This window comes from Cebus imitator, unplaced genomic scaffold, assembly GCF_001604975.1.
Source record: "Cebus imitator isolate Cc_AM_T3 unplaced genomic scaffold, Cebus_imitator-1.0 Scaffold578, whole genome shotgun sequence".
NCBI classification, from domain to species: Eukaryota; Metazoa; Chordata; class Mammalia; order Primates; family Cebidae; genus Cebus; species Cebus imitator.
In genome coordinates, this window is record NW_016107893.1 from 541,373 (window position 1) to 562,500 (window position 21,128).

Sequence of the window (21,128 nt, forward strand, 5' to 3'; positions counted from 1 at the left end):
GATGTGAACTGATTAGAAGTGGTGGAGAAGGTTGTTTACTGGAATTATAAGGAACATAAACTTTAAAATAGACACTTAAAGAATAAGGGAGCTGAACATATTGACATACTGATTCTTGGAGGAGAAACTTGGGGTTCACTGTAACAGCTCTAAGCAGCTCCCAGCTTGACTTTTCCCTTTAGTTTAGTATTTTGGGGGCCCAAGATATTTTCCTTTTACATTGTCTTTCAGCTCCTTCATCAATTATTTTACTCTTTTTCTTAAATTGAGTTTCAACCTTCTTCTCTATCTTGTTGAGCTTCCTTGCCATCTAGTTTCTGAATTCCATGTCTGTCATTTTGGCCATTTCCATTTGGTTAAGAACCACTACTGGGGAGCTGGTGCAATTCTTTGGAGACAATCTTTTAGAGTTGCCAGAATTCTGACTTTTTGTTGTTGTTGTTTGTTTGTTTGCTTAGGTCTATGTGGGCTGATGTTCCTTTACCTTTTGGCATTGCTGTCCTATGAATGAGGATTTGTGTTTTTATGTTCTTTAATGCCCCTGAGAGTTTGACTATTATATATGTTGGGTTTAGTTGATTGGCTTGATTTCTGGATGCTTTCGGAGTGTCAGGCTCAACTTGGCTCTACTGTGCTGTGTGCTCTTACCCTGGGGGGCTAGGACCCAAGGCTTTGCTTTTTTCTCTGGCATCTTAAAGTCAAGTGCTGGCTGTGCTGAAAGGGCCAAGCAAGGTGTTCCCAGTCTGCTGGCAACAGCATTCCACTGGGGACTGCTGGTAAAACTTGAGCAGGGTAAGGTGGGGTTATGGACAAATTCACCCCAGAAGGGTGGTGAGGGGAGCCCACTGGCAAAATTACTCTGGAAGGGGCCATCAGCAAAAACACTCTGGGGGAGACAGCTGAGGCTGTACTGTGAGTTGGGTGGACGGGATGGTACCCTGGAAGGGGCGCATGGACAAGGGGACATGCAGATTAGACTCATTCATTTCATAAGGGACAAATATCTTCCTCTCTCCAGGTCTAGTCATTAACAAAGTTTAAAGACACCTAGAGGAGTGCAGAGAGCCTTGGCGGGTGAGCATCCACAGCAGTTTTTCACTGCAGCTGCCCCTGTGCCAAACTCTCTGGACTCCATGTAGATTTGGGTTCTGTCTCTGCCAACTCTCTGGAAAGATCCCCTTGCCAACACACACATCCACCGGGGTCATGGGGTTTCCTGCAGCTAGAATCCCAGAGGCCCATGGCAAGGGTGGGTTACTATGCAGTTATTTTGATACATTTTAAATATACTTATTCGCCATGTACGTATCTTCTTCTGTGAAGTAACTTTTAAAATATTTGCTCACTTTTTATTGGGTTGCTTATCTTTTTACTATTATGTCATAAAAGGTTATTTCGTCAAATTTCTATACATATTTTGGTTACCAGTCCTTAGTCAGATGTATGTTTTGTAAGCATTTTCTCCCAATCTATGGCTTTTTAATTATTTTATTCATAATGTCTTTTAAAGAAAGAAGTTTTTAGTTTTGCTAAAGTCTAGTTTGTCCTTTTTTTATGGTCACTGCTTTTTGAGGCTGGTTTAAAAGAAAAATTCCTTCTCAAAGCTTTCCAGGTGATTCTTGCTCACAGTCAAAAGGGGAACCTGCTGGATTATAGGAATCAGTGAAATTCTCTGGCAAGCTATAGAGATGATCAAAACATAAAGACAGTGAATTTTGGAGAAATTAGTGTATCTTAGAGAAAGCTTAGCCTTGAAAGACTTGAGTTCTCAGGCTTTGCCTCAGGACAGTGAATTTATGGGGACTTTTTAATTTCAGACTGACTTAGAGTCTCTATCATGCTTCATGACTAGATTTTAATTACTTTAGATACTAGATGCAGTAGAAGTTAAAAGATTAGGGGCTTCACTCATTGCAGTTAAGCAGGAAAAAAAGAATGAGATACTAAAATTTTCAAACTTCAGCATGCTAGCTCTGCCAGGAGTAAATTCAATATATTGGGTCATATAATTTCCCTATACTAATTGTATGGGAGAACTTACAGGAAGAACATAAATTAAACCTCCAAATATGATTGCCCAGTGTTATATTAGTTTAAGTTTAATTTGTACTAGGATTACAAAATTAAAATACCCAGTAAGGAAAGACACATTGGGCCCTGATAATAGTGGTTCCCATTTATTGAATACTTACTATACATCAGGAATTGGCAAACTGTGGCCCATAAGCCAAATCTGTCCCACAGAATATTTTTGGTAAATAAATATTTGTTGCAGCATAGTGCCTTCTTTGCTTATGTATTATCTGTTGCTACTTTTACACTACTAGGGATATTGAATATTTTTGAGTCAAACAATACAGATGACGAAGTAAAAAATATGTACTATCTGTCCCTTTACAGAAAAGTTTGTTGATACTTGACATATATTATTTTTAAGCTATCTAATATGTCTATAAGCAAAATGTTTTATGTCCATTTCAAAGATGGAAAAATTTACGCTCCTCAGTTTAGATGACTCATCTAAGACCAGAAAAGAAATAAAATTTAAACTAATGCATGAAAGGCTTTAGTGTATTTACTTGTTCTTTTGTATTATGTTATCCCTTTCAAATATATAGAAAAACTTAAGGCAAATCCAATTATTATGATTATTGAAATAATTGGCCATCCATTAGATATTACAAAGCAAAACTGATTGATAGAATGAGTAATCAGTGTTGAAAGGTTACAAGGAAATGTGAACATTTGTTTATTGTTATATAAAACAAATGATATAATACAGACAAGAACAGAGCCTGAACTAACATTTTGCAATCATGTGTTGAATATCACATTCTTCTTTGAAACAAGGTGATAACACATAAGTAAGTTACTTTCATGTGAGGCAGAACAGATGAGCAAATTAAACCAGACTCATAGTAGGACAAATCTATAGGTAGAAGAATACGTGTGGTGGGAGAAATAACATTTTATCAAATACATAGAATTTGAACTTGTACTGCAGCAGGCAAGGGAAGCAGTGCATGTGTCAAAATCAGGCTGTGGGTCAGTTTGCCTAGAAAGTAGATTACAAGAAGAGTTGCTGAAAATACTACAGAAAAGAAAGTCATAGTTAAATCAGAGGAGATCTTGAATACCTGCTTAGGAAATTGCAGTAAATGAAGAGGGTTAAGACTTAACATGACCGTCCAATTTTCCTAGGACTAAAGAGAGTTCTTGGATACAGGACTTTTAGTGCTAAAACCAGGACAATCCCGGCTTTAGCACCCTGCCCCCAGTAACACAGACACTTGTAGAGTAACATCTAATGCATAGCCATAATCCTTCCTCGTGTCTGTATTAATATTAGTAAAGTTATCTCAGAGATTCTGAGGAAGAAAAGGATAAATTGAGTCAACTGGAATTCACTTGAGAATGATACGAGATTTAGCTTCTGAATTTATTATCAATTATATTTCATTTTAGCAAATCCTAGCATTACTGACATGCAGAATGATGACTATAGAAAAGGGTTATAGACCAGAGAGGCTAATTAATAAAACATCACCTTCTTAGAATAAAAAAGCAACAAATAATCAGTCAATCTCCTTTGTGAATTAGCTTTAAGAGACAGTTTTTTTAATTAAAAATTACCTCAACTTGTTTTTTATTCTATGTTAATAAAGAGTTTTAAATTATGATGAATTTATTGGGCATTGCAAACTTTGATTACTTAAGGGCACTTGATACAAAATAACATTTGATTTATTCATTTTTGCTCATTCAGTCACTCAGGGGAGAGTTTTTGAGAGCCTGTGAAATCTAGAAGAAATAAGGATGAATAAAAGACAAATGCCCTGTCCTCAAGTAGCTCAGAATCCCCTTAGTAAAAGAAATATGTAAACAAATACTATTAATAAAGCAACAAGGGGAAAAAAAGTAATAAATGCATCTCTGGTTTTGTGGAAGAAAGGAATGACTAATACTTTATACTAAGTAGTTAGGAAAGGCCAGGGAGCTTGGACAGGCATGTGGTAGTATCCAAGTTTTGCTTAGAGCAGAAAGAATAAGTAAGATGGCAGAATTAGACATGAGAGTCTATGCTGAATGAGTGGACAGGCAACTTGGGCTTGATAGAACTGATGAGATATTTATTGAGGAATATAGTGTAACCATAGGACGGGTGTGGAACATGCAGAAAAAAAATGTGACTGTCGGAGCTGAAGAAATACTACTGTGGACTGAGTCTCAGGAGTAAGGCAGAGTCTAAAGAATCACAGATGATCTGAAACTGGAGCTGAAAACAGAAAGAAATGACAAGGGGATGTACATTAGTTGGGCAAAAATTAGAATGCTAAGAATCTTGAGTGTCAAGTGGAGATGTAGGCATGCTTTTGCATTGTTGTGATGTAATCTAGTATATGCCTTATTTTTTGATTCATGTGTAATTCTACATATTTATGGAGTATACGTGATATTTTGACACATATGCAATATGCAGTTATTACATCAGAGTAGTTAGGATATCCTTTGCTTTAAACGTTTATCATTGTATTGAGAACATTTCGGATATTCCAGCTATTTGGAAATATACAATAAATCATTTTTAACTGTAGTCATCCTGCTGTACTACTGAACACTAACCCTCATTCCTTCTATGTAATTGTGTGTGTTTATCATTGAAAAAATCTCTCTTCACCCCCACTACTTCCCAGGCTCTAGAACTGTCATTGTATTTTCTATCTCCATGACATCAACTTTTTTTTTTTTTTTTTGAAATAAAGTCTCACTCTGTCACCCAAGCTGGAGTGCAGTGGTGCAGTCTCGGCTCACTGCAGCCTCCGCATCCTAGGTTCATGTGCTTCTCCTACCTCAGCCTCCTGAGTAGTTGGGACTATAGGCATGCACCACCACACCTGGCTAATTTTTTTAAATTTTAGTAGAGACGGGGTTTCGCCATGTTGGCCAGGCTAGTCTTAAATTCCTGACCTCAAGTGATCCACCTGCCTCAGTCTCCCAAAGTGCTGGGATTGTGGTTGTGAACCACTGTGCCCAGCTTGAGATCAACTTTCTTAGTTAACACATATAAGTAAAAACATATGATATTTGTCTTTGTCTGGCTTATTCCACTTATTGAACTCCACTTCTAACTACATTGCTGCAAATATGATAGAATTTTGTTCTTTTTAAATAACTGCATAGTATACCATTGTATATATAACACATTTTACATCTAACACATTTTCTTTGTTTATACATTGATGGACACTTAGGTTTGTTCCACATATTGGCTATTGTGACTAGTGCTGCGGTAAACATGGGGGTGCAGATGTCCATTTGATATACTGATTTCCTTCCCTTTGAATAAATACTTAGTAGTAGGATTGCTGGATCATATGGTAGTTTTATTTTTAGTTTTTTGAGAAAGCTTTATACTATTTTTCATAATGTACAAATCTACATTCCCACTAACAATGTGTGAAAGTTCCCTTTTCTTTGCTTCCTTGCCAGCATTTATTTTTTGCCTTTTTGATAATAGCTATTCTAAATGCAGTGAGATGACATTTCATTGTGGTTTTGATTTGCATTTTCTTGATGATTAGTGAATTTGAACATTTTTCATATACCTATTGGTCATTTGCATGTCTTCTTTTGAGAAATTTCTATTCAGATCCTTTGCCCGTTTTTAACTGATTTTTTTTTTTTTCTGTTGAGTTGTTTGTGTTCCTTGTATATTCTGGATATCAGAATCTTGTTGGATGGATACTTTGCAAACATTTTGTTCCATTCTACAGATTGTATCTTCACATTGTTGATTGTTTCCTTTGCTGTGCAGAAGCTGTTTTTAGTTCGATATACTTCCTTTTGTCTTTTTTTGGTTTTGTTGCTTGTGCTTTTGAAGACTTTACAATAAAATCTCTGCCCAGACCAATGTTCTGAAGCATTTCTTCTGTGTTTTGTTCTAGTAATTTTGTAATTTCATGTCTTAGGTTTAAGTTTTAAGCCATCTTGAGTTGATTTTTGTTTGTGGTGAGAGATAGGGGTGTAGTTTCATTCTTCTACATGTGGATATCTAGTATTCCCAGCACCATTTCTTAATAAGGATGTCTTTTCCCAAGTGTATGTTCTTGGTGCCTTTGTCAAAAATCAGTTGGCTATAAATACATGAATTTATTCCTGGACTCCCTATTCTATTTCATTGATCTGCGTATCTGTTTTCATATCAATATCATGTAGTTTTCGTTACTATAGCTTTGTATTATATTTTGAAGTCAGACAATATGATACCTGTAGCTTTATTCTTTTTGTTCAATATTGTTTTGGCTATTTGGGGGCCTTTGTGGTTTTATACAAATTACAAATTATTATTATTACTATTATTATTATTATTATTATTAAGATGGAGTTTTGCTCCTGTTGCCCAGGCTGGAGTGCAATGGCATGATCTTGGCTCACCACAACTTCTACCTCCTGAGTTCAAGTGATCGTGTTGCCTCATCCTCCCAAGTAGCTGGGACTACAGGCATCTGCCACCATGCCTGACTAATTTTGTATTTTTACTAGAGATGGGGTTTCTCCATGTTGGTCAGGCTGGTCTCGAACTCTTAACCTCAGGTGATCCACCGACCTCAGCCTTCCGAAGTGCTGGGATTATAGGTAGGAGCCACTGTACCCGGCCTATTACTGGTATTTTGATAGCATATACTTTCTTGAGACCATGCTGGCACTGTTTAGGAAAAGTAAAGTTTTCCTTACTTTATGACCTGGCAATTCTGCTTCTGAATATTTATTTCAAAGAAAATTATTATGCAGAGCCAAAAGAAAGTTTGCACAAGGTTTTTTAAAATTTTATTTTAATATTATTTAGTAACAGAAATTTGAAAATAACTTGGGTGGGTGTCTACGCATGGCAGAGTAGATGGGAAAAATATAGAAGGGTGATATGTAGTGGTTAGAAACCATAAATAACAACATTGAAGGCTCTGAAAGCATAGTGCTTAGATTAAAAAAAAACAGCAGGAATCGGAATGACATTTATACATAATTTAATTTTCATAAATTAAATATATGTGTGTACAAACCAGTAGTCATTTCTTCCTAAAACAACCTATTCTTTTCTAAAAATCACCTTGCTATACAAAATCATGCAATAAAAAACACTGTGCTTATGAAGACAATGTGTTTGGGAAATAAAAACTTTTGCCCGTGACATTAAAAAGTTTGAAATCTAATAAAAACTGCAGCACAATTAAATACATTAAGTGGTTAAAGTACATACATGTTACAATATGTATGAATACAAACTTTCATTTTTAAAAAGATCAGAACTGTTCTTGTAAAAGTGAGCATGGACAGGGTTGGAACTTGTGTTAGTGTGAGGTGGTGAAACAAAGCTTACCTTAAATCAGACAGAAAGTTGTAGTGTCAGATATGTAGTTGTATGGCTCGTAACACAGGGAATCAAGGTAGCTAGTCCACGTTTGAGGAGTGTGTATACATATGCTTTCCGTATGTTCCTTTGGTGTTGCAGTTACTGGTATACAGTTTTCTGAATTCACTTAATGTTTCTCCTGGACAGAATTCTACACGACACAAATTTTACATTATACTTAAATTGTTTGCTCTGTCAATGGCATGAAAACAAATTCACAATTGCATAAAGAGCATCACAGCAGAAATGACTGTATGAACACATGCAAACAAGTGGGATTAAGGCATTGTGAAAAGAGAAAATACATAAATATATAAAATACAGGAGGAGTCTTTTGTGAACCAGTAATGATAACTGATAATGTTCCCAAATTGAAGAGTATCATTAATCCACCATCTACTACTTTGATGCAGGGTGGGGAAAAAAGTAGGGACTGGTGGCAGAGAATTTGGCCAAGGTGAGTATCTTACAGAAGAGTCCATGAGGAATTCCAGGGTGCCTGAAGTTTGTATTCTTGTGTAGTAGGAACTAACCAAATGAGTTTATTAAATGAAAGAAGTGAGGTTTGCAGAGGACCTAAAATCCAGGTACTGACAATTGAGATGAAGGAACAGCTTTGCAATGACACAAGAAACTAAGCAACAGAATTGTGTTATACAACTAGAAACACAAAGAAAAAGAGAATAAAAACATCAACAGAGATAGTGGTTGATAATAAACAGGAAGTTGATCTCTAAATTAGCCAGACACTGGTCTGGGCAAGCTCCTTGGAATTTTCAGCTTTCTGAGTGTTAATACTCACATATCCTTTTTAATATATGGCTCACTGAAAAGAGTGAGCAGATTATATGGCCCAACATCGCCAATGATGGGAAACTACAGAGCATACCCAATAAATTTAGTGACTGCCACTTTACTTGATCATGGAACACAGAGGGATGGTTATAGAGAAACACAGAAACTGTAAAAGGAGGTATGAAAAGTAGTCTACAGAGGAAATAAAAATTGCAAATCCAAGGACGAAAGTGAGAAACCAGCCTCTAGATAGTAATGAACAACAAGACAGTGGATAGTAAAAATGAAAGGTGATAATGAATCACTTTTACGTAGATGAATATTCACTGGGATGATGTGGTTTAAAAGAAAAATATATATGCTTTCTGGAGATGGAAAGACACTGCCGTTGAAACAGACTAGCTAATATTTCCCCTTCGGAATAATGTGGGTTGGACTAGGTCATAGAAATATGCACTCCAAAGGAAAACTACAGCGTTTTTATTAAAAGCAAGCTATAAAGCCAGCAAGAAACAAAGAATGGAAGGAGGGAACAGAGAGAGGGAGAGCACTTACAAGGCCATGTAACTTGAGATGGATGTTAAATCATCTGCCTGCTAAGTTCCTATGATTATCCTTCAGTAACCATACCCTGAGCTGAAATCTTCCTTGCCTCTAAAAATCTAGGTAACATGGGCTTTAGATTCCCTTCTTACCTGCCTGGGCTTGCAGACAGCCAGTATTTCTCTGGATGTGTCTAAGGTTCATCTTTCATGGCCGCCGACATATCTGGGCACCTGCTGTATCTGGGGTCATCTTGCTTGACCTATACCTGGAACTCAGGCTCGTCAAATTTCATAAGATTAACACTCCTAACAAATGTCTCTATTAGACTGCCCATACGATGCAGCGGTAAAACAGAGAAAGCTTTAAGTCTGAGCTACGTAAACAACTTTAAACAGAAGAGTAAGAAATATTGCTCTTACAACATCCTCAGCTGCCCTACCACCGCAGAGCTTCACAGATCTTTAATCCCATTAGGCTGTTTTTTTTCTTGCCCCTCCTCCCCTTCTTCTCTCATCAGGTTTTTGTTTATTTCTCTCTTTCAAGTTTAGTTGTCCCATAGAAAGCATTGTGTCCCTCTTGTTGGAAGCCATGATGCCAATTAGCTAACACCAGAACTCATTGAAGTTTTTATTTTATTATTTTTTTTAAAATACAAACACAGTCTCCTTCCTTATGGAAATTCTGGTTGTCAAAATGATAATATATATATGTATGTATATATATATATATATATTTTTTTTTTTTTTTTTTTTTTTTTNTTTTTTTGAGACAGAGTCTCACTTTTTCACCAGGCACCAGGCTGGAGTGCAGTGGTCAGATCTCGGCTCACTGCAACCTCTGCCTCCCAGCTTCAAGCAGTTCTCCTGCTTCAGCCTCCCAAGTAATTGGGACTACAGGCGACGTACCACCATGCCCAGCTAATTTTTGTATTTTAGTAGAGACGAGGTTTCACTATGTTGGTCAGGATGATCTCCGTCTCTTGACCTCATGATCCGCCTGCCTCAGCCTCCCAAAGTGTTGGGATTACAGGCGTGAGCCACTGTGTCTGGCCCCTTTTATTTCTTTACACTGATTTTTATAGATGGCAGTGAAGGGTCACTAAGTTAAATGACGTACAAGATCACAGAGCTAGCTAGGAAGATGAGTAAGTACTCAAAAGCTGCTTTTCCTAATAAAAAGGCAAAGCCTATCCTGAGTGTTCCTTTGCTTCCATCAGTTAGTGCTACCCTGTGGGGTCAGGTTAGTTCACATTTTACAGACAAGGAGACAAACTCAAAGAGTGTGGGACACTATTTCAAGGTCAAGCAAGTAGTATTTTATCTGTTTCTATTTTCCAGGTAATGGAGGCGAGTAAGACAAAAAAACAAAACAAATACTTGAAAGGGCAGTCTGCCATAGATATGGTTTGGTGATTGAAGGGCCATCATATTCTATTTCAGTGTGGCGGTTTGCTCTGAGAGCCCACAGAGCCTTGCCTGAATTTTTAGTGTTTTCCAGTTCATGAAATGGACGTATTTTCCTCTCTCTGTTTTTCAAGTTTCCTAGTTATTGAGGCGGTGGGGGTAGGGGTGTTCTAGGTATTTTTGGATTATGGAAGGTAGGTAACAAAGGATATTCTGTTTCTGGTTTGACCAGCTGCTCTCTCTCTCTCATTTCCTCTGAAAGGTTGGCAGTGTGAGGGTAGTTTGGGGCTTGTCTGTCAGGGAGGGGTCTTTGTCATCAATTTTCTCTCCGCATGTAGAGAAAAAGTGTGGCAAGAAAAGCTATTATCTGCAAAGATTATTTCTTTGATGGGGAAGGATTATTTACGTGTTCTCTTCTTTGGAAGTTGGCTCTTTTCAAGGTCTCTGATGGGCCTGGATTGGACTAAAACATGCAATATGAATAAGCTATTTCGGTGCCTTGGCAGGAGCCTGCACAGGCTCGCTCACCACAAACAGGGCCCAGGCCGTATTTGTGGCTCCAGCAGTTTCTTGCGGTCCTCCTTTCCCTACAGACCAAGACCAGGGAATGAGTGATGCCCCCCTCTTGTACTTGTTCAGCACTGCAGAATGCAAACAGTCTTTCCAAGTCTTCTTTCTCATGCCACCCTTGACCAGGTCAAAGGAACTTTTCCTTTTAAAGGATTTATTGATAGGTACCTATTTTAGGAATAAGAGCACGGCCTCTGGGTTCAAAACCCAGCTGTGCTGCTTCCTAGTTGTGTGACCTTGAATAGGTTACTCAAATTACCTATACCTCAGTTTCCTCATCCATATAATGGGGACAGTGATGATAGCATCTATTTCATAGGTTTAATATGAAGACTAAATGAATGTTTCTTTTTTTCTTTCTTTCTTTTTTTTGAGATAGAGTCTCGCACTGTCACCCAGGCTGGTGTGCAGTGTTGCCATCTCGGCTTGCCTACTGGGTTCAAACAGTTCTCCTGTATCAGCCCCCCAAGTAGCTAGGATTACAGGCGCCGCCACCATGCCTGGTTAACTGTTTGTATTTTTAGTAGAGATAGAGTTTCATGATGTTGGCCAGTCTGTCTGGTGTCAAACTCCTGACCTAGTGATCCGGCCACCTCGGCCTCCCAAAGTTGGGGGATTACAGATGTGAGCCACTGCGCCTGGCCAAATGTTTCTAAAGCACTTACAATAGTCATGGTATATAGCAAGTATTACATAAATACCCATGAGATTAAAAATAAAATATATAATCTCAGAGGACAAGTAGACATAGGTATTTGAAGTCAGAACTTTGCCCAGCTCTGTGGGTTTGGGTTTCAATCCGAATCTTAGCTCTGCTAGTACTTCTTTCCCCTTTCCTGGCATGTGCACTGCTTTAGAGATGTAAGCTTATTGAAACGGTGCTTAACTACAGGCTTTGTGAGTGAAGGATGCTGTGTATCCTATTTATTAGTTTATCCCCACCGCCTGGTGCTGCACAGTTAATTGAAGTCCTTTCCATTTTAGTCTCCTGTCTATACTGAAAATTCACTTTTGGGAAAGTAAATAATAGATTAGGAGCCTGTCTGCTGCTTTTTCATCTCTGACCCCTTCTAAGGAAGAGCTGGGGGATGTCTATTCTTGACAGAACTCCCTTCCCCATCGTAAGTGAAAAAGCCACCTAGTAAGAAAACCAGAAGATGGAGCCCTTCCTATGGAGCCTCTGTCAGTTTAAAGTTGATCTGCCCCACTTAGGAATAATCTCCTCTCAGCTTTTCCTTCTGATACCTGTGGTGATGTCAAATTAGGGTGGATCAAGGTCATTCAGAAACTGTACACTACTCGTCCAGGGACCAGTGAGGTGGAACTGAAGAGCAGGGAAAAGGTCCAGGTTATTTTGAGGAAACTTGGGGCTAAAAGATCCAGGGCTGCTTAAAGCCACATAATTTCCCTGGGGAAACTTCTGGCAAGTGTTGCACCATGGGTAAGACCAAATAGCTAAGGCAATGTGGCTCATCTTCATGGCCAAGAAGAAATGTGCTTAACAGGAGATAAACTCAGTGCCAGAACCATCCACAGCGGAAAAAAAAAGAATCAAAATGTGTAGTAAATGACTTTGTGTATAACTGCCCATGTTGAAAATACAGAAAGAAAAGCTTCAGAAAAGGAAGTAAAAAATCATTCTCATTAACAATAATAGTGAATAATAGCTTTTTTAAATGATCAATTGCAGAACTTCACAGATTTAGTGCAGAATCTTGCACTTAGAGATACTTGAGGAAAGTGTGTGTGTTTATATTCCAATTTATTTAAAAAATCTGTTTTTATCATATAGGTTAAACTTCAACAAATGTTAACTATTGGGTTCAACGATGGACTCATTCCTTTCAAGCTTTCCTCATCCATTTTAGACACTGATGGCTGTCATCACACTTTGATTCCAGAACATTGTGAACGTTCTGTGGAAACTGCATACGCTTTGAAGTCACACAGACTTGCATTCAAATGCCAGCTCCTTGATTTACTTGATGTATGACCTGAGATCAATTACTCTGCATCTAGCAACCTCAGGTTATCAGCTAAAATCACGAGTGGGCAATAGAATATCCACTTCTCAGAGAGGTTGGGAGTGCCAAATCAGAAAATATCACTCAAACCACATACCTCAGTTTCTTTCAGATAGTAAGATACAATAAATATTTGCTTCATGAATACTTTATGGTGGGGCAGATAACCTAGAAACAGTGGCAGTAGCCTGTGTGTTCTTGGTAAGAATAAGTATCCAGAACATTCATCTGTTACTAGACTTTATGATACCTTTTGTTGTAACTCAAAGAGCAGAGTACTACCAAGACAAATGAACTTCCTTAATGGCTGTTACCATAGTTACTCTCTATTTTTATCTTACAAAGTGATACCAAAGGAGAGGGAAGTACAGGGAAGGGAAGGGTGTGGTCCCTTTAAATGATATAGAAGTGAGGAAGGGCATGGTCCCTGTCTAGGGCTCCACCCTAGGGCCTGTGCCCCCAGGCCTAGGTGAAGACAGGCATTTTTGTTTTCCTGCCCAAATGTTGCGTTTCCCAGGACCATCCTGGCCACGCCCACATCCTATGCCTATAAAAACCCTGAGACTCTAGCAGGCAGAGACACAAGTGGCTGGACATTGAGAGGAACACGTTGGCAGAAGAAGACACAAGTGGCTGGACATTGAGAATATGTCGAGAGGAGCATGCTGGTGGAAGAGCACAGGACAGATGCTGGCACACAGTCCGGCCTTCCACTGGTGGAATGAGGCAGAGTTTGGCCAGGGCAGTTGGAGGAGAACCCTGGCCGCTGAGCAGCCTGATCCACTCCATCTTCTTCTGGCTTCCTCCATCTGCTGAGAGCCACCTCCACTCAATAAAACCTTGAACTTATTCTCCAAGCCCAGGTGTGATCTGATTCTTCTGGAACACCAAGGCAAGAACCCAGGATACAGAAAGCCCTCTGTCCTTGTGACAATGTAGAGGGTCTAATTGAGCTGGTTAACACAAGCTGCCTATGGACGACTAAACTAAGAGAGCACACTGTAACACAGGTCCAGTGGGGCTTCAAGTGTAAACATTCACCTCTAGACACTGTCGTGGGGTCAGAGCCCCACAACCTGCCTGTCTGTATGCTCCCCTAGAGGTTTGAGGTGTAGGGCACAGAAGAAGCGAAACACACCCCCATCGCATGGCCCGTGAGGGGTACAAGGGAACTTTTCTCATTTCCAAAGGACCTTTCACGTAGTAGAAAGTCAATAAATATTTGTAGAATGAATTAATTAAAAACTAATGAGCATTAATCCTTAATTAATAAGGTGTTGTTATTGTATTTCCCTATACCCCACAGAGGAGGAGGGAATAAAACCAACTAATGACAAGCTAAAATTGGAATGTAAGGGAATTTAATTGTGCATGAGCATGTACATTTAATTCCACAGATATAATCTGGGATAAAGGCTCAATAGAATACACATTTCTTATTTATTCTTTATCTATACCTTCAATCCTAGATTGTAAGATTCCTCAGAAAGATGGCTCTTAGGATATTCCACCATTATATTTAAACAATTGCACATATTTATTGGTGCAGGAGGAAATTTCTGTTTGTACTCAGACATCTGAGTTCTTGTCTGTCAGCTAGCTATGTGAACTTGGGCAAGCTGATTCCCTTTTCTGAGCCAGTTTCTGGATATAATTAAAAGATTGGATTTGACAATATATAAAATATTTGCCAGCTCTAAAATACTTTTAATTATGTGGCTAGGAATTTGGTTATGACCCTTTGGAAATACTCATGAATGCCTCTGTTGTAGTACTTGAAAACATACAGATGATGATGTATCTATATATTTGTGTGTTTCACTAGACCATAAACTTCTTCAGGCCATGGCTTAGTACCTAGAACAGAGTGTTTAAAAATTAACTGAAAATTATTAATTCTACTGCTCAGATATATTAATAGAGTTCACAAGTTTGAATTGTGATTTAGTCTATGTTTTTTTTAAAAAAACGAGAACTAATGCTAATGACAATTTTCAAATGGTCTTAGATTCTACAACTTTAAGTGCACTTAAGGTAAATGTAGTGACCCAGAGGGTTAAAATGGAGTGATTAAAAATGGCTTAGTCTGCCATTTTTCAAAGGGCATATAAACTCCTATAAGCTGTTCATTTCTTCCTCTCATTGGGTGATGAGCAGAACATGTGTCTCAGAGTTTGAACTTGCTTCAGTCAACATTTTTTATCTGTGGCTTGACTGAAGATACAGTGGATAGCTCATTGCATGCACAGGTGAGAGACCTGGAAGGGAGAACCCTTATGGTTTCACACTGAATCATAGTTCAAAAAGAATTTAACAAGGTTCCTATGATAAGACAATTTGTCTCATAAAATACAGTAAACAAAGAAGAACATTCTACCCAGATTTCTAAAAAATCCAAATGTGTTACACAGGTTCAGGGCTTAGTGATTACAAATCTAAAATATCTTAAGGGTTTTTAAATAATTATAGTGGTAATTATCACAATAACAGCCATCATTTGTTGAAAATAGTAGATCTCCCTTATCTATGTTTCTCCTTTTTGTGGTGTTAGTTACCTGAGGTCAACTGCAGTCCAAAAATAATAAATGAAAAATTCCAGAAATCTACAATTTGTAAGTCTTAGATTGTAAGCCATTCTAAGCAGCATGATGAAATCTCGCACTGTCCTGCTCCTTCCCACCTTGGACACGAATCATCCCTTTATTCAGCATTTCCATATCATGTAAGCTACCCATCCACCCATTAGTCAACAATATCGTCTGCTCCTGACATCCAACTATTGACATCTACATGGATTGAGGACCCAGAGGCACCTCAAGCAGACGATTTTCCTTCTGATGTATTGTCAGAAGGTCAATAGTAGCCTATAGCTACGTCATAGTGCCTGTGTCATTGATCTCACTTCAACATAACACGTAGGCACAAAAAGTGTGAGTATGATATTTACAGAAAGACCAATTTTACATAACTTTTATGAAAGTTTATTACAGTTGTTCTATTTTATTACTATTGTTAATCTCTCACTGTGCCTAGTTTACATATTAAATGTGATCATGGGTATCTATGTATAGGAAGAAACATAGCATATATAGGATTCTGTACTAGCCATGGTTTCAAGCATCCACTGGGAATCTTGCAGTGCATTCCACATGAATAAGTGGGGATGACTGTGTTTACTCTGTGCCAGGAACTGTATTAGATGTTACATCTCTCTGAGTTTCAAGGCCAACATCTTTTCAGTGTACCGTGTTGAAATTTTATTTAAGACAACCGATGATAGGACTCCTACAGTGTTACGTGATTTTAAAAAGAATTAAGATAGTTAGGCAGGTGGAATCCCATGTTTTGTGCTAGTGAAACTTGGTTGAAATTGTATTCAGATTTAGATTCCTTAATTTCATATATATAGTGTGTGCTCCAGGGGAAAGTGAGGGACCTAGTAACCTTATTTCCCAAGGATTACCTGCGGAAAAAGTGAATAATAATCTGGATTAGTAGAGAGAGGAAGTGATAGCTGTTATTAGAAACTGAAAAGGCTATCCTGGGACTGTTGTATTAGGCCTATTTTATCTACATCCTCAAGAAAGAAGCAGGGTGTAGAGTGAAAGGAACATAAATGGATTTTGTTAACAGAGGAAAAAAAGAATACTAATAGTGAGTTCTATCCTAATACTGTCAAGTGAATGAGAGCCCCATTGTTAACGGTGTGCAGGGATAAGTTGGACATTCACTGATGGAAAAGGAAGACTGGAACTGATGATTGAAGAGTTGCTTCAAGATCAGTTTCAACATAGTAATTGTATTATTTTCTGATTATATATTGATAGAGACTGCTTTAGAGTTTGCAATCAAAACCTTTTCTGATTTAGCTGAAGCTACTCCATTAAAAATCTGCTGGATGTTTTATAAATACTCATATAATCCCTGCCCTCTAAGATAGTATAACAAAGATATTTCTGCAACTTCCTTGCTTTCAGTCCTTTCACTTATCATAAAAATTCTTTCTTTTTTAATTTAATTTTTTTAATGCTTCGTGAATTTACATGTCACCCTTGTGCGGGGGGTGGGGGGAGCATGTCAGTCTTCTCTGTATCATTCCAGTTTTAGTGTATGTGCTGCCAAAGGGAGCACTATTTCTCATAGTGAGTCTAAGACATAGGCTTTATGTTTTTGTATTACTAGATGGTAAAACTAACCCAGAGAAGTTAAGCAATATATCTAACAACATACTGTTAATTCGCAGTAGTACTATGATGCAAACATAACTAATTAACAGTTCTAAACAAAGCATCTTCCTCCACATTTTCATAAAGATGCACAAATTAGAGTTATTTTAAAAAGACCTTCAGTTTTGTAGGTTTTAGTAATGAAAGTCAGTTTATTGTGACTTTTACAGTAAAAAAGGCATGTCATGAGAAATTTAGAAAGTATAGTAAAATTTAAAATAATAAAAAGTAGAATAATATCCTCTATAACTCTACCATCTGTAAAATTACTTCAACTATTATAGTGCATAATTTTGTGAGGCTTTTCATATATATATATTTCATTAAATATATAAATATATAATCAAAAATAAATGTTACATATAAATATACATACCTGCAAATATATAGATATATAATTTTGAAGATAAATAGGATCACCTACTCTGTGTTATTCTTTGCTTTTTATGGTAATACAATTTTGTGAGTATATTCTAATATCACTAAACATTTTTCTTTTTTAGATTATTGTTCTTACTGTACTGCTCGCAAGTACATTTTTATTTTCTCAACACATCCACTGAATATTGTATTTTTTAACGGTGTAAGGGGTTTTTTTTTAATTGTGTATATGTAACATTAGCCAAAATTATTTAAAGTCAATACATTTTTATTCAAGGAATTCTATGTTGTGATGAATATTTTATTTTATAAAGCAGTTTTAGGTACTGTAGTTGATTCTTCATGGTGCAAGAAGGCCCTGAGACTATTCTGTAAAACATATAAGTTCTTTAATTTCCTTTTGTAAAAATGTTTTTGTCTGATTGTTTTAAATTTTAATAGTTTTAGGGGTACAAGTGGCTCTTGGTTACAGTGGATGCATTGTACAATGGTGAAGCCTAGGCTTTTAATGTACCTGTCACTAGAGTAGTATGCATTGTATCCAACCGGAATTTTTTCATCCCTCACCCCCTTCCAACCCTTCCCTCTTCTGGGTCTCAGTGTCCCTTATACCACTCTGTATGCCTTTGTATACTTATAACTTAGCTTCCACTTATAAGTGAGAGCAAGTGATATTTGTTTTTCCATTCCTAAGTTACTTTACTTACGATAATGACCTCCACTTCCATCCAAGTTGCTGCAAAACATATTATTTCATTAATTTGTATGTATTTAGTAGTATTCCATGGTGTGTATATATATGGTATATGGCACATGGAGTATACACCATGTACTTGCCTGCAGTGTGGTTAGAGCAATAATTAAACAAATATTTAGTGATATTAGACTATACTAAATGAGGTATATATACCTTATTTCCTTTATCCACTCATCAATTGATGAGTGCTTTGGTTGATTCCATATCTTTGCTATTGTGAACTGTGCTGTGATGTATGCACACATACTGGTATTCTTTTTACGTAATGGATTATTTTCCTTTGTGTAGATACTCAGTAGTGAGATTGCAGGATAATATAGTAGATGTACTTTTAGTTCTTTGAGAAGTATTCCTGCTGTTTTCCATAGAGGATGTACTAATTTACATTCCCAGCAACAGTGGATTCTCTTTTCACCACTCTGCGCCAACATCTATTATTTTTTGACTTTTTAATAAAGGCCATTCTAGGTATGATAAGATGGTGTCTCATTAAGGTTTTAATTTGCATTTCCCTGATAAAATATCACTAAATTATTTTTCTAAAGCATAAAATTTATTTGCTTCAGCCTAAAGATAGCCTAAGAAAACATAAAAATCCATTTTTATTGACATGCTTAGTAGAATTATTTCCCTGAAATATTGAGAATTGTGGTCAACCACTTTAAAGAGGTGAAATGAATTTTTTGTTTCATCTGCCCTCAGGACTGAAGACAGATTAGGAGTAGCTGAAAGCAGCCGCTGGTTTCCCATCACACTCATGCCTGCCTGATCTAGCCCCTGTCCAACACCAGCCTCAGTCACCTACTCCTCTGTTAGCACTTTGGCCTCATTCTCTCTCTTGAGCGTGCCAAATGTATTCCAGGCCTAGATCTGAACACATGGCATTCACATGGCTTAAAAAGCTTTTCCTAAATATTCATTTGTATCCCTGTTTTAACATCCCCTCCTGAAAGAGGTCTTCCTGACTCCCTTAGCCACAGAAACCCTGCCCTCCCTTTCTTCTTTTCCATCGCCCTCCCTTCACTCTGCTTTATGTTTCTGTATACCACTTCATTAGCTACAATCATATCATGTAAGTGTTTGTTCCTTGGTATTTTCCTTCTCATTTATTAAATACAGAGGAATTACCATGCTTCTGTCTAATCAGTAGCAACCTAGAATAGTGCTGGCATAGAGTGAGTACCCTGCATATGCTTATTGCCTGAATGAATGAGTGAGCAGCTTGAAAGGCATGCCTGGAAAAAAGATTCCATTTTATTTTTACTAAGTTGGGAAGTCAGGGAGAGTGTTGTGCTGTTTCCTAGTCTTTCTTTGTCGCTGATCTAAGAGAGATTATTTAAGAGGCTGAACCTGAACATAAAGGTGGATTTATTCTTCAATGCTAGAGTTTTTGTGGGAAGAACAAAAACCAGAATTTGTCCTGAAGGAAGCCTAGGAAGAAAAGACCAGCTTGTCAATATGATTGGGCTAGACAGAGAATGGGAGGATGAGACAGAGTCAAACGGGATTTTTTTTAAAAATGAGGAGTAATTTCTCAGTGGCACCTGGTAGATAAATAAACCTTGGGAAACTCACAAGGCCAGGTACAGGTACTAACATTGCCTTTCTATATTCATGACTGGAAAACAGGTATATTTAAAGGGCTCAGAATAAGTGGAATGCTCTTATTTTTATCAGAAGAGTAATGATAAGCTCATTAATTGTCTACATGGACAGGTGATACAAGCCTCAGAAGTATTCTTTTGGCTTGCATTTTTAAGATCCCATAAAAGAAAATGCAATCAAATTGTGATTTTTTTTTTTTTTTGAGAAGGGAGTTATCCATCAGCATTAGAGTCTTGAGAAGTCTATATAGGTTTCCTAAGAAAGACACTTCTTCAAAGGTGATAACATAGTTATCTCTCTGTCATGCAGTATAATTGATAGCACTATTCAAAATTAATAGACTTTGGTGTGTAGTAAATTAATGCACAGCATGCTCAGAGCAGAAAGCTTACCACTTCTGGGATTTTTAACCCACATCTAGAATTCTAGTAACATGAAAAGTGAGGGACAGGCAAGAGCTCATGTCTGAGGATACGGCAAAGACCGACAAGTTTTACAACACGATAGTGGTCATAAAATCAGACTTAACAACCCCACAGTCCTGCAAGTGAGACAGAAAGGTGTTCAAAGGAAACCTGTGCTTCTGATACGCATCATCCCTCCTATTTATTTTATTACCATGAGCTTACAGTTCCCATTGGTGGCTCTGCCTGAGCTCTTATAAATATGATAACATAGAGTACTTAAGAAGTATTACATTAATGGGGGATTTCTATTAGTCTTCTGTGACCTACATTAATATTGGAACATTTTAATAGACACCATCATAATGAGAACAAACCTATTAGCATATGTAGTCAAAAGGAATGATCTTTTTTTAGCTAGAATGGGGAGGAAATTAGAGTAAAACAAAAATAATCAAATCAGGAAAAAGCATAAAAATGAATGAAAATAGGGCCCAGACAGGCTGGCACTTTTAGAGAAACTAATGTAGAAGCAGCAGCTTATCTTGTTTCTTGTGAGAACTAGACTGGAAAGTTGGGGGGAAGTGCCCATCTATGATGCCACAGAAGAGTTCACCAAAGAGGTAAAATTAATTTTTTCCTTATTTTCGATTTTCTAGCAGATAGATCAAGGCCATTGAAGGCATAGAAATCTTGATTAAGATTCTGGCCCTTTTGTTTGTTTTATGTATGATATTTGGACTGTTATTTAAACTCCTCAGGTAATCCGTACAATGAAGGCAAGCAAACCAATTTTTAGGGTCATGGTGAAGAAGAAATCAGATTAGACATCTTAAGGACCAAGCACAATGCTTGGAACACGGCTGTCATTGATAATGTACAGGTTGTGCCCTGCACAGTCACTAAAGGGCACCATTTGCATGTGTAGGACAAATTGTAAGCCCTCTCCCATGGCATACCCATACTTTTCATCTTCATGGAATATCATCTCTCAAGGTGTCTACTT

General features: G+C 37.5%; 1 long non-coding RNA gene and 1 pseudogene across 1 annotated transcript in view; one reads left to right on the forward strand and one right to left on the reverse strand.

The window, feature by feature from the left end:
* Positions 1-21,128, forward strand: part of LOC119469134 — a 477,229-nt gene that overhangs the window by 448,279 nt on the left and 7,822 nt on the right. The window lies entirely within an intron of this gene.
* Positions 16,765-16,880, reverse strand: LOC119469136 (annotated as a pseudogene).